Source organism: Acinonyx jubatus, chromosome A1 (assembly GCF_027475565.1).
Source record: "Acinonyx jubatus isolate Ajub_Pintada_27869175 chromosome A1, VMU_Ajub_asm_v1.0, whole genome shotgun sequence".
NCBI classification, from domain to species: Eukaryota; Metazoa; Chordata; class Mammalia; order Carnivora; family Felidae; genus Acinonyx; species Acinonyx jubatus.
In genome coordinates this window covers 131,572,120-131,584,829 of record NC_069380.1, presented here as the reverse complement: position 1 = coordinate 131,584,829, position 12,710 = coordinate 131,572,120, and the positions used below count along the sequence as shown (strand labels likewise).

General features: G+C 43.5%; 1 long non-coding RNA gene across 1 annotated transcript in view; it reads right to left on the bottom strand.

Annotated features, from left to right (window-relative positions):
* The window catches only part of LOC113603446 (uncharacterized), a 288,868-nt gene extending 276,477 nt beyond the window's left edge, over window positions 1-12,391 (bottom strand). Inside the window, exons 1-2 of the long non-coding RNA XR_008298878.1 lie at window positions 5,954-12,391; window positions 1,400-3,047 (exon numbers count right to left, since the gene is read on the bottom strand). This is a non-coding gene — a long non-coding RNA (uncharacterized LOC113603446). The remainder of the gene's footprint in view (window positions 1-1,399; window positions 3,048-5,953) is intronic.
* Window positions 12,392-12,710: the final 319 nt, after the last annotated feature.

Sequence of the window (12,710 nt, the reverse complement as noted above, 5' to 3'; positions counted from 1 at the left end):
ATTTTTATTTTTTTTTTGAGAGAGACAGAGACAGAGCAGGAGCAGGGGAAGGGCAGAGAGAGAGGGAGGCACAGATTCTGAAGCAGGCTCCAGGCTCTGAGCTGTCAGCACAGAGCCCAATGCAGGGCTCAAACCCAAGAATTGTGATACCATGACCAGAGCCAAAGTTAGTGCTCAACCAGCTGAATCACCCAGGCACCCCTAGAATATATATTTAAATGGTGATAACTAATTTGGCATAAGTGTAGGGGTATGTTAATATTCTAAATAGGTATAATCTCTTCCAAGGACAACTTGGCAACATGTGTAAAACGTCTGGCCTAGAAATAATATGCTAGGATTTATCCTAAGGATAAAAACAGAGATGTACAAAAAGAGTCATTTCTATGAATGCTAAGAAAAAGTATGAGTAACTTAAATTTACAACGAATTCTGGTTATTTAAATACATTAGGATATATTCTGGCACATCCATGTAATGGATTACAACGAATTAAATACGTTAGATGTATTTAAATACATTAAATACATTATTTAAATACATTAGGATATATTCTGGTACATCCATGTAATGGATTACAACACAGCCCTTCAAAATGTGCTGAAGAAGATTATTAGTATGGAAAATATTCACAGTGTTACCAAGTTCAAAAAAAAGTCTCAAAGTAGTGTGTACATTAATTTATATCCAGAAAGTATTTATTTTTTTTAACGTTTATTTATTTTTGAGACAGAGAGAGACAGAGCATGAATGGGGGAGGGACAGAGAGAGAGGGAGACACAGAATCGGAAGCAGGCTCCAGGCTCTGAGCCATCAGCCCAGAGCCCGACGTGGGGCTCGAACTCACGGACCGCGAGATCATGACCTGAGCTGAAGTCGGACGCTTAACCGACTGAGCCACCCAGGCGCCCCTATCCAGAAAGTATTTAGAAGCCTGGAAGGGCATACATCAAAATGTTCACACTTCCTTCTGGTGGTGGGACTACACATCCTTTTTATTTTATTGTTTATGATTTTCTCCTTTACCCAGTATTTCAACAATAAGTACGTAACACTTTGAAATCAGATTTAAAATATTTTACTCCTATGTTAATATTTGGGGAAAGTCTCACAATGATATTGTAAAAACTAAACTATTAAACTATACACAGGGTGTGGTTCCAATTTCGTGTGTATGTTCACAAAGAAAACACACTGGAAGAAAAGACCAAAATACTAACAATGTTTATTCCTGAATAGTAGGGTTGCAGATCTGGGGTAAATGGGATCTGTCTCTCCCCCACAGAATGCAGTTACTAAACCTGGACATAACTCCAGGCCCAGCCATCTGATAGAGTAGCAGGAGGGCTGGGGAAGAAGATCAGCCTTTGAAGAATCCCTGAGCCAGCAGAAAGCTTACCATTTGGCTTCACTCCTGCATGCCCTTGCCTGCATGCGGAGGTGTGGGGGGGCGGGGGTTGCCGGAGGAGGAGCCACAGTCCATCCAGCAGACAGCCGGCTCTAGGAGCAGTAAATGGAGTCTCTTGGTAGCGACAGTATTGGCAAAAGCAGTCTGCAGACACCTAAAACTCTGGGGGAGAAACTTCTTCTGTAATCAGAGAGCTGTATTCCCAAACGAACAGAGAAGATTCCATTGCTTTTTTATCTCTGTGTCTCTACTCAGGGCTCAGTCCATTAGGCTAACACACTTGGGGGCGTGCACTTAGAGCAAGGTAAATAAAGCCACAGCTTTCTGTGGGAAGTAGCAGATAGAAGACTCCCCGGGGAACTGGCAAGAACTGAAGGAGTCACAGAGAGAAAGGAGCTTGGAAAATCAGTCCCATCGAGCTCTTGATGACCCCTGGACTTACTGCCAAGCTGCCCATGCATGGACTTAATCCTAACCAGCATAACAACGACTTGGAGAGCTGCGCTATGAGATAAACCACCACCCAAGTGTCAGGCTGATGGCACACACATGGGACAGATCTAAATAGCCCTGCAAAGGTTTGAAAATGAACTGGCATTGAAACCACATCCCACAAAATGCTGCTTGAGAACTTGCAGCCTGTAATCTCTTGGACATCAGCCTTACCAACACTTTTCAGGATCCATCTCCTCAGACTAGGGACTACATCAAACTAAAAAGCTTTTGTGTGCAGGGAAGGAAGCCATCAACAAAATGGAAAGGCAACCTACTGAAGGGGAGAAGACATTTGCCAATGATATCTTTTTTGTTTAGTTTATTTATTTATTTTTGAAAGAGAGAGAGAGTGTGTGTGAGTGGGGGAGGAGCAGAGAAAGGGGCACAGAGAATCCCAAGCAGGCTCTACACTGTCAGCGCTGAACCCGATGCGGGCTTGAACCCAAGAGATCATGACCTGAGCTGAAACCAAGAGTCGGATGCTTAATCAACCGAGCCACCCAGGTGCCCCAACAAATGATATCTTTAATAAGGGGATAACATCCAAAATATAGAAAGAACTCATACAACTCAATACCAAAACAAAAACAAAAGCAAAATAGACGTTGGAATTATCCGATTTAGACTTTACAACAGCTATTACAGAATTCCTGCACCCAGGAAGATGAGCATTCTTGAAATGAACAAAAGAAAGTATCAGCAAAGAAATAGAAGACAGGAAGAAGAGCCAAATGGAAAATCTCAAACAAACAAACAAAACTCATGGAAGGGGCTTATTGGCAGAATGGAGATGACAGAGGAAAGGGCCAGTGCACGTAAGAACATGCCAGTAGAAATTATACAATTAGAGCAACAAAGAGAATAAATGACGAAATACCAAAAGGTCTAAAAGCATTCATGTCATCAGAGTCACCGGAGGAGAGGAATAGAGTGGGCTATAAAAGAATTTTTTTTTGAAGAAACAATACCTGAACATTTCCTGAATTTGGTGAAAGACACAAACCTACCGATTCAAGAAGGTCAGCAACTCCAATGGGATGAACCCAAAAAACCCAGCCAGACGCATCATAATCAAGCTGCTGGAAACTAAAGGCAAAGAAAATGTCTTGAGTAAGTGCAGACTTCTTTTCCGAGGCCCTGGAGGCTGGAAAGAAGAGGTCAATATTTTGGAAGTCTGAAAGAAAAGAACCATCAGGGTTCTTTTTTTATATCTATAGATTTTTTTAAAGTTTTTTTTTTTCTTTTTAATTTATTTTGAGAGAGAGAGTACACGGGAGGGGCAGAGAGAGAGAGAAAGAGAGAGAATCCCAAGCAGGCTCCATGCCATCAGCTTGGAGCCCAAGGTGGGGCCTGAACTCATGAAGCATGAGATCATGACCTGAGCCGAAGTCAGACACTTAACCAACTGAGCCACCCAGATGCCGCTAGAACTGTCAGGATTCTATATCCAGGGTAACATCTCTCAGGAGAGAAGGCATTCTCACACTAAGAGAAACTAAGAGAATTCATTAAGTTGTTCAAACAGTGGGGAAATAATACCAAAAGGAAACAAAGGAATGGAAACAAGATGGCAAATATAATAGACTATTATTCTCCTCTTGAGTTCTTTAAAATATATTTGGCCGTTGAACACAAAAATTGTAACATTGTCTGATGAGATTTTGTTGGATGTAGATGTCATATAGATCATTACAGCATAGGGGGAGGAAGGTAAAGGGACTTGTGTGGTGGTGATATTAGAATAAGAAGATCATTGGGGCACCTGGATGGCTCAGGCAATTAAGCAAACCAACTCTTTTTTTTTTTAAGATTTTTTTTAATGTTTATTTATTTTTGAGAGAGACAGAGTGCAAGCGGGGGAGGGGCAGAGAGAGAGGGAGACACAGAATCCAAAGCAGGCTCCAGGGGCACAAAACCCGACGGGGGGCTCAAACTCATAAACCGCGAGATCATGACCTGAGCTGAAACCAAGAATCAGATGCCCAACCCAGCCACCCAGGCGCCCTCGTGCCTCTTCTTTAATATTCTAATTCTATAGCTAACAAAACTGGGCTGGTTTGCTATATTTTGATATTGAGTTCAACTCATGAATCCAAAATTAGTACAAGCCAGTAAAAAAAGGTTTGTGAACTCGTGGGTCTGGACTATGGCCCTTAAACCTCCTCCCAAATAATGTTCAACAAAAAGGCTGAGATAGTTGGAGAGAGTTTTGTGCAAACCTGGAGAGAGTTTTGTGCAAACCAAGAACCATTCTTGATTCTAAGATCAGAGTGAAAAAATTTATGTTTCTGAGCATCAATACCTTCTACTGACCTTGCTGCTAAATGCTTATTGTGATTTTTGTGCTGCAGCACATTCCAAGTTCAAAGTAAGATGGATATATCTTAGCAATACATTGTGGAGAAAAATCAATTTTTACGATAAATGGTGTGAAGCTTGTTTCGTCTTGGGGCTCTGTGGGCAAGTCCTGCCAGAGCACAGTGTATCCACTTCTGAAAGACCACAGCTCTCTGATCACCATACGTGCTTGTTACTTTGAAAAGTTTTAGACCAAGCTGCAGAGCCCACAGAAAGGAACAGTATCTAACCATTTAACTATAATATCTACTGTGCTCTGAATGTGCCCATCCCAATTCATATGTTGAAATCCTATCCCACAAAGATGATGGTATCAGGTGGTGGGACTTAAGCCATAAAGGTGGAGCGCTCCTGAGTGGGATTATCGCCCTTATAAATCAGGCTGCAGAGAGACCCCAGCCTCTTCTACCAAGTAAAGATACAATGAGAAGGTATCAGTTAGGAACTGGGAAGAGAGCCTGTACCAGCCCATGCCAGCACCTTGATCTTGGACTTCCTAGCCTCTAGAACTGTGAGAAATAAATTTCTAGGGTTTTTTTTTTTTTTAATGTTTATTTACTTATTTTGAGAGAGAGAGAGAGAGAGAGAGAGAGAGAGAGAGAGAGAGAAAGCAGGGGAGGGGTAGAGAAAGAGGGAGGGAGAGAATCCCAAGCAGGCTCCACACGTAGTGCACAATGTGGGGCTTCAACTCATGAACAAGATCATGACCTGAGCTGAAACCAAGAGTTGGACGCTTAACTGACTGAGCCACCCAGGCGCCCCAAATTTCTGTTTTTATAAGTCACCCAGTCTGTGATAGTTTGTTATAGCAGGCTACGCAGCTTAAGACAGTATCTGAGAGAACTTTTCATGGAGGAGACCCATTGCATTGGGCATTGTGGAAGTGGATTTGGACTTGGAGAAATGGGATTGGAGAGGATGGGGAGCAGATGATATTCCATGTTGAGAAGGCAAGGACACAGGAAAGGGGCCAAGTCGTGGGGAGCAGAGCGTGCCTAGAACACACAGGGTATATGTATGTATGTATATATATATATGTTTACTTGAGAGAGGGAGAGAGAAAGTGGGGGAAGGGCAGAGAGAGAGGGGGACAGAGGATCTAAAGTGGGTTCTGCACTGAGAGCGGGGAGTCTGATGCAGAACTGGAACCCAGGAAGCATGAGATCATGACCAAAGCTGCAGTCGGATGCTTAACCGACTGAGCCACCCAGGCACCCCCAGGGTATATATTTAAAGGAGAGGGACGCCTCGGTGGCTCTGTCGGTTAAGCATCCGACTTTGGATCAGGTCATGATCTCACAGTTTGTGGGTTCAAGCCCTGCATTGGGCTCTGTGCTGACAGCTCAGAACCTGGAGCCTGCTTCGGATTCTGTGTCTCTCTCTGTGTCCCTCCTCCACTCACGCTGTCTCTCTCTCTCTCTCAAAATAAATAAATAAACATTTAAAAAGAAAGAAAGAAAGAAGGAGAAGGGAACGTGGGATGTAAAGACGGATATGGCCTGCATCAGGAGGGGACTCTTCCAATGAAAGGAGCTGAAACCGAATTCAAATTAGCTGAGTCACAAATGAAGGGACTTCATCGGCTCTCATAACTGGAACTCCCAGGGCTGCTGCCAGCCTCAGGTATGATTGGACCTAAGCACTAAAAATACCTTCCATTTGCCTCTGTCCCCTTCCCTCAGCTGTACTCACCAATGGGTGTCGGCCTCACTTACTCCCTCCACAAGCCAGCTTCCTCCAGGTTGTCATGGAAGCACAAGCACCAGACTGTCAACAGTGATTTGCAGAAAAAGAAGAGAACATTCACTTTATAACTTTGACCCTTGGGTGCTGAAGCACCTCTCTATGGTCTTTATCATTATAAACCAGCGTTGACTTTCCCCTGCCTATTAGGTTAGTTCCATCCACTTCACGTCTGCCATTTGGTGACTTTGTCATCCCCAGTGATACTGGAGGGGCCAGTTCGGTGGAAGCAGGTCACCTGCAGCCTTCCCTGAGCTTCTCAGGAATGCCCAGCCCCTCCTCCCCAGTACACGCCTTCATCAGCTTGGTGAAGGGAGTGCTCTTGAGTTCTCTCAAGGAACATAGTTGGGGGCACGTACTCTGGCCTCACCAAATAAATCCCTTCTAACACCCTTGGCCCCCGAGCTCTGGAGCCCTTGCTCAGCACTCTGCTCAACTCTGCTCAGGCAGCTGTGCTTTGCAGCTGGTTAACCGTAGGCCACCACTCTGTCCTTGTCTTAAAAAGCGAGCCATGGGGCGCCGGGGTGGCTCAATCAGTTGAGCATCCAACTCTTGATTTTGGCACAGGTCATGATCCCAGAGTCGTGGGATGGAGCACCGCTAAGCATGGAGCCTGCTTGAGAGTCTCTCTCTCTCTCCCTTTGCCCCTTTCCCCCATTTGTGCACACGCGCGCTCTCTCTCTCTGTCTCTCCAAATTAAAAGAAATAAAAATTAAAAATAAAGGTGAGAAAAAAACAAAAGAGCAAGACAGCAGCCCATCAGGACTCGCCTAGATGTCTTTGCCAGAAGGGGCTCCCCCATCAGTAAGTTTTCCCCAGCCCCAGTTCAACCCTTCACACTCTGTCCACACAGAGCACCCAGATCCAGACACTTCAGGACCTTGTTACGGCAATTCTTTCCGCAAGGGCAATATTTCCTCTGCGCCCTGGGGCTGTGCTTCACTCTGACTCTGGTCTAGAGCAAATTGTGGTGGATCGGATCTTAAGGAAGACAAAACCCTCTTAGGAGGGCATGCCTGGCTGAGTGCCTGGCAGTTTCCCACAGGTGCCTATACCGTGGTCCCAGAGAGAATGAGCAAGAACCTAAGAGAAATCTGTTACCAAAAGGCATGTGCCCAGCAATTTCAAACTTCAGTACAATGTGAAGACTGCTCAAGAACGCTTGACGGGAGACTGGATGGCTCAGTCAGTTAAGCGTCCAACTTCGGCTCAAGTCACGGTCTCACGGTTTGTGAGTTCAAGCCCCACATCAGGCTCTGAGCTGACAGCTTGGAGCCTGGAGCCTGCTTCTGCTTCTGTGTCTGCCTCTCTGTCTGCCCCTCCCTGCTTGTGCTCTTCCTCTCTCAAAAAATGAATAAATGTTAAATAAATAAATAAATAAATAAATAATAAAGACAATGCTTGAGAATTTAGCCTTTACTTACGAGCATTTCCCTACGCCTTTCCTGCCCTCCTGACCTTCATTTCCCTCCTCCTCCAGCTGAGAGCGCTAACAGACATGGGTCCCTCCCATTGTTCTACTGGACTTGTCTGGAAAACAGGACCCAGAGTCCTGCTTCACAAAGCAGGTGGTGCTGGGTTCTGTGGAGCCTGAGAGCATACTCAGTCATTTTAAAAGCTTGTTATTTTTGAGGCCCCAAGCTCAAGAAATGAATTCAGAGAGAAAATGAAAAAAATAACAAGACGGATAGCAGGAGCGTGGCCTCCACTAACAAAGGCCCTCAGCTGAAACCAATTTGGACAGCTCAGCTCCGTCTCGGCTCATGAACTTCACTTTACCTCAGAGAAGCCCTTCAGCACACACGCACGCACACACGTACACACTCACAGGAGGCACACTGGGTTGAGAGCTATTCAGCTTGAAACAAGCGGAGGAAACTTGCTTTTATTTAAGTGATAATCACTCTGTGGTTTTGATTTCAGCAGCTTAACATCCGAAGACATCATCCTGGGCTTGCAAGATGGATTTTTAGGAGACACTTTGGATTACTGAAACTCAGGAGAAAAGAGGAAAATTCCAGAATCAGCTCCTGGTGCCCTTGTTTACACTAGCCACTTACCCTTTGAAATAGCTTGTCTCTGGGGCACCCGGGTGGCTCAGTGGGTTAAGTGTCATACTTTGGCTCAGGTCATGATTTCGCAATTCAGGGGTTCAAGCCCCGCGTCAGGCTCTGTGCTGACAGCTCAGAGCCTGGAGCCTGCTTCAGATTCTGTGTCTCCCTCTCTCTCTGCCCCTCTCCTGCTCTCACTTTGTGTCCCTCTCCCTCAAAAATAAAATAAAAACATTAAAAAAAAATTTTCTTAATAAAAAAAGAGCTCACAATAAAATGAAAATGCATACGGGCACCTGGATGGCTCAGTCGGTTGAGCAACTGACTTCGGTTCAGGTCATGATCTCATGGTTTGTGAGTTCGAGCCCCGCGTCAGGCTCTATGCTGACAGCTCAGAGCCTGGAGCTTGCTTTGGATTCTGTGTCTCCCTCTCTCTCTCCCTCTGCCCCTCCCCCGCTCATTCTCTGTCTCAGAAATAAACATTAAAAAAAAAAATTTTTTTAAAAGAATGCCAGCAGGCATATGGCATACAGAAAAGGAGACTGGCCCAGGTGGCAACAGATTGGGGTCTCCCGATTCAAAGGAACACACATTTCCTCAACAGAAGAGGAAGCCCTCAACCTACTAAATTATATATCTACATCATATATAATGTGATATTTGTATGGCGTTAAGCAAGGCACTAAATAAATTCAAGTTGCTCTAAATCACCTTTTTCTCTTGCCCTCTCTGCTTCCCCCATCGTCCAAGCCCTGAAATACATGCCCAGGGGGAAATGGAAAGGAAACCAACAAGTACTGAGTGAAGCCTACCTACAACCTACTCTGCGAAGTAGGTAATACGGATCCCACTTTAAAGATATGGAAACAGCAGTTCAGAGAGATTAAGGACTTGCTCCAGTCACACAGCTAGGACAAATCAGGGCTAGAATTCACATGCTGCTTTGCTGGGATGCCAAGTCTCGGCTCACTACACCCTGTAGCATTGGCGCTGTGCGCTCTGGTAGGCACAAAATAATGTGACTAACACACTTAGTGATTGCCTGGTTTGGCCTCGGTTTAGGGCTTGCTCCCACTCTCCTCCTTTACTCTTTCCTCAAATCTCACCTATTTCTCATGGCTTTAAAATGATACATTAGCATCCTGAGATGCCATCTCCAAAATGTAACTAAAAACTTCTCTTTTTACCATACACTTGTGTGTGTGTGTGTGTGTACGTGTGTACATATACATCTATGTACCCATATTTCTAAGCTGCAGTGTTGCGGACAAAAAACTGGGGAGGCAGGTATCGCCCATCAGGTTAAGACCCTGCCTACATCTTTCATCTCCTCTTCTCTCATCTCCCCTCTTTGTTCCTTCAGGACCTGGAGTTTTGAGCTCTTTCCCACCCTGGAGCCTTACTATTTGCTGTTGCCTCCACCTGGAACGTTTTTCTCCTTGCCTTTCCCATCACTGGCTCATTTCAACCTTTTTCAGTTCACATGTATATCCTCAGGCCTCCCCTGACCACATTATGTGAACTGTGTCCTATACAGATCTATTTTTTTTCTGATGAATACCTACTATGACTAATATACGTAAGTGATTTATTTATCATCAGTTTTTCCATAAGCTTTGTGAGGACAAGAATGATTGATGTAAATGAGGATTCCTCACACCCCACCTTCACCTGACTCAAAGAGCCCCACAGAAAGGTAATTAATAACTACTTAGTGTTTTTGTATTCATAGGAGTAAGTTTGCATGCTGTAGTATGTAGAATTATATCCCCCCCAAAAGATATGTTCATTTCCTAACCCCTGTGGATGTGACCTTAGTCACACATAGGGCTGCTGAAGATATAATTAATTAAGATGAGGTCATACTGGACTAATCAGGACGCTTAATCCAATGGGACTAGTGTCCTTAAAAGAGGAGACTCAGGGCACTTAGAGGGAGAATGCCATATGACAACGGAACAGAGCCTGGAGTGACGTATCAATCAGCTAAGGAAGTCCGGGATTGCCAGCAGCACCAGAAGCTAAAAGAAAGGCCTGGGACAGAGTCTCCCCTGGAGCCTTCAGAGGGAGCATGGCGCTGAGAACACCTTGGTCTCAGACCCTTGGCCTCTGAACTAGAGCTCTGAGAGGATGGTTTCCTGTTGTCTTAAGCCACCCAGTTTGTGGTGGTTGACTCTCACTCGACTAAAGTGAGTAATTTTTAAAATGAAATGTAGCTCCAAGTTTTGTAGATTTTATGAAGAGTAATTAGTAAGGAGTGAAGTTAGGCCCAATATAGGATCTGGAAAACCAAGACATGATTTCTAAGGCGGTTTTCTTCCCCGAAGGTAAAAATCTCATCTGAACCAATGTTACCCAACCCCTGAAGCAAAAAATAAGACATATTGAATTCTTCAAGCAATTACATTGCTCATTAAACTTTTGCCACCTGACCTGAAAGAACAGAAAATCCTGTTACAGTCATGTTAGAAGACGTTCTCATTGCTTAATAGCGGTAGTACTTTTAACAGTCATGCATGGATAAAGAAGTTACATCAGCCTTTTAGGACATCTTCGAACACAAATTGTATTAACTCGGAAGTCTCAGTTGGTTCATCAAGAGTAATGGAATTATTACTGCCAGAAGCCATGATTCTACGGAAATGAAAACTGTGTTTTTCCAAACACTGTAAATGATGATGTTTGGGAGTTTTACTCACTGAATCAGAAAACTTATCTTTTTATCTGCATTTTTCAGACGGGTTTTAATGTACCATTAAAAATAGTAATTAAACATTGGATAGGATAGGAAATTGCTGATGGCCCTGGCCAGACTCTGCTACTTTGTACCGGTCAACGTGGGGCTACTCATTTCCTCTGAGCTTTGGGATTCTCATCCATTAAAGAGCAAGAAAGGAAGAACTGTATCATTTCCCAAATCCTTTCAAGCTCTAAAATAGTGTTATATGTGAACCTTTTCTTATTCCTCTGCAGTGTATTTATATTGGATCAGGATTTCACAGTCAGGCTTTTATCCTTTTTTACACCAAGAAACGTCTCGCTGATCTCAGTGCCTCTACCTGCCGAATAAGCCAGCCAGATGTTGTGGCTGCAGGGAGACTTGTTGGAGCCACCTCCAGTCACTGGAGCCTCACAGACAATTCTGTAGTCTGTTTATTGCACAGGAATGCCCAGTCTCGGAGACAAGGGAGGCTGAACTCATCTGAGCCCCATTTGCCAAGCGTCCATGAGTTTACGTCACCTAGACGCAGCACCTTTTCCTAATTCACACAAAGGCAACAAAGAGGCTCACAGGAGCAGCAGCCCTGAACAACCTCCCTGGATTTCAAAGTTTCTGTAAGAAGCTGCCAGATTCCTTGTTTCAGAGAAAGCAGTTTCAGAATATAATTATTATTGCTATTAACTGCTTACTGTTTACTATCACTTATTCTTAAGAACGGATAGAGCCTACACACATAGGAACCTAGAGAACTCTGAAATCAAACAGACTGGCTGTAGAATTTCAAAATTCTAGTCGTGCTTCTATCGCCATACTCTATCATGCCAACAATCTGAGTTGCTAGTTGTACCTTACATGGTTAGTTTTGTAATGTTTTATAATCACATTATCCTAAGATGTATTCAGATTAACCTCTACTCAAGTTTCTGACATTAGCTTCTTACACCATGAAGCTAGTAGGCGCTTCAAATTAGGACAAGAAAAACAAAAACATGTACCACAGATTCAGCTCATGTGGTACTTGTAAAGTGAGATTTCTCCGACGCCCCAACCCCCAGGGTGTTCCTGGGGCTATTGGTAGACCAGGCTGCCTGACCCTGGAGCACAGGAGGTCCACTGGGTCCTAGCTCCTGGCTGAGTGGCATCACTGAATCTTTAAGCAAATGAGCTTTCATGATCCATCAAGAAATAAGAAGTCTTTGTAAATACTATTTCCTTAATCAGGTGTCACTGGCCACGTTGCACATGGCACAGTCTAATGAGGCTGGAATGAAACCTCCATTTGAGATCTTGTCCTTCCTCTTTTCTTAAATAGGCCCTAAGATGGATTTACTGTGAAAACAATAAAGTTTAAGCTTCAGGACCCATCACTTGCATGGATCTTTTCCAAGACTCTGATCAAAATTTTTTGTAGAGAATAGACAGAATCTGTAAAAAGTATGGAGCCAAATAAGTAGGTTAGAAAGGGTAACAGCAGACTTCCACTTTCATATGCTTAAATTACATTTAAATATGTAAAAGAGACATGGAAGATATAAAGTTACTTGAGGTTATTTTGAAATAGATATACTTAGATAAAATGAACAGATTAGACTCTACATAAAATATACAGCAAGAGATATATATATCTATATATATATCTATATATATCTATATCTATATAGATCTATATATATAGATCTATATATATAGCAAGTATCCAAAGTCTCTCTCTCTCTCTTCTCACATACACACACAGCTGAAAAAAAAGACTGATGCAAACAGTGGGACAACTTCAAGGGACAACAGATATTAATAGGAGACTACAAAGAGAGGAGGAGAAAGAAATCGTTTTTGAAGAAATGATCAAAAATTTTCCAAACTTAAAACTCAAAACATGCAGACCCAAGAAGCACAAGGAACCGCAAGCACTTAAACATAAAAAAAAAAACAATAC